The sequence below is a fragment of the Chrysochloris asiatica genome, unplaced genomic scaffold (assembly GCF_000296735.1).
Source record: "Chrysochloris asiatica unplaced genomic scaffold, ChrAsi1.0 scaffold00339, whole genome shotgun sequence".
In the NCBI taxonomy this organism is placed as follows: domain Eukaryota; kingdom Metazoa; phylum Chordata; class Mammalia; order Afrosoricida; family Chrysochloridae; genus Chrysochloris; species Chrysochloris asiatica.
In genome coordinates this window covers 1,828,386-1,830,139 of record NW_006408857.1, presented here as the reverse complement: position 1 = coordinate 1,830,139, position 1,754 = coordinate 1,828,386, and the positions used below count along the sequence as shown (strand labels likewise).

Here is a 1,754-nt window from a genome sequence, read left to right as displayed (position 1 = left end):
CTGGTCCAGGCGGCACCAGAGCCTCAGCGAACCACATAGCCGTCCACACTGTGCGGCATTCGCCCTTCGGCTTGCTCAAGGGGCTTTTGGATCAGCTAAAGGCATAAACTGAAGCCTTATGACTTCTCCATTTTGTGCTCTCACCGCAGCTCAGACCACATCCCACAGGAAGGAGCCTCCTTCTTCCTGCTCTGAAAGATAAGCTTTCTGTTGGTAGGTCCCTGGACAAACTATGTCTGAGATGGGACGGACATCACAGGACAAGCGGGAAGTCTAATACCGTGTGGCCAAAGAGAATGACTGGCGTGCCCACAGTGCTTACAAGCTACTGCAAGTCGATGAGGAATTGCAACTTTTCCAAGGTGTGATTTGGGCTGTCCACCTGTGTGCCGCTCCAGGCAGCTGAAGCCAAGTGCTAAACCAGGAGATGGGGGTGAGATGTGGTGGCTGTGGATCTTCAGGTGATGGCTCCACTGCCAGCTGTGTTACAGATCCAGGGGGACATCACCCAGCTTTCTACTGCCAAGGAGATCATTCAGCATTTCGAAGGCTGCCCCGAAGACCTAGTGGTGTGTGATGGAGTTCCTGACGTCACTGGCCTCCATCGTGTGGATGAGGCCATGCAGGCCCGGTGCCTCCTGGCTGCTCTGAGTTACTACACACGTTTTGAAACCAGGGGGCTGTTTGTGACCAAAATATTCTAAGGCCGTGTGTTACACTGCGCTACAGCCAGCTGCGGATCTTCTTCTCCAGTGTGGTGTGTGCCAAGCCCAGGAGCAGCCGGAACTCTAGCATTGAGGCCTTCATGGTCTGCCAGAGTTATGACCCTCCTGAGGGCTGCATACCAGACTTGACAAAACCCCTACTGAACCACTGGATGGCCCCAGGCCCCACTCACATCTTTGTCATTTGTGGGGACCTGAGCGCCTATGATTCTGACCACAGTTACCACTGGATCTAGAGGATGGCTCAGAATACAAGGACACTCCACCCAGATAGCCTCCCATCTCTCCACCATGCCAAGAGGCCTGCACATTGAAGAAGAAGAAGGGGCAGCTGGCTAAGGAAACTCTCCACCAGGAGACCCCTATCAGCATAGTAGATGTGTTGTCCCAACCCCTGGCTGTCCCACCATGCCATACCCTGCTGGCCTGTGAGGTGGAAAACAGTGATATGAATTGTTCACCTTAACATATTAAGCTGATTGTCCTCAAAAATTGTTCACTGCCAGGAGAGCCAGAATTTGCATTGGTGAACTCCTGGCCATGCAAGCCTGAGTGGGAATCTGTACCCACCATGTAAATACCAAGCAAACATTGCAGAAATGTCTGTCTGCACTGTGGTGGGAACTCTAAAGTAGGTCTTGCTTCTTCTCTAAGAAAACCTTTCCAGGAGTGTCCTAAGAATTTACTCCTAAAGCCAGGGCTTCTTAACCTGGACACAAGTCAGGGGTATTCATGAACTTGATGGACAAAAATACTCTATCTTTATTTTCATTCTATAAAAGAATTTTATTTCATTGCTAATTATAGATGCTGGCAATAAATTACAGTAATAAAAGCAGTACCTGCAACTCTCTCACCAAAAAAAAAAAAAAAAAAAAAAACAAAGGTCAGACATGAGGGGCATGATTTCATTAATTAGAACTGGGGATGCTTTTGCTCTTAAAGGTAGAATAGCTAAAATAAAGGGAAAAAAAGAGCTGGACAAAAGTTTTCAAAGGGCGACTCTAGAAACAAAGTGTTATCATTGTT

General features: G+C 48.5%; 1 pseudogene; it reads left to right on the top strand.

The window, feature by feature from the left end:
• Positions 1 to 241: 241 nt before the first annotated feature.
• On the top strand, positions 242 to 1,191 carry LOC102819354 (annotated as a pseudogene).
• The last annotated feature ends 563 nt before the right edge of the window (positions 1,192 to 1,754 follow it).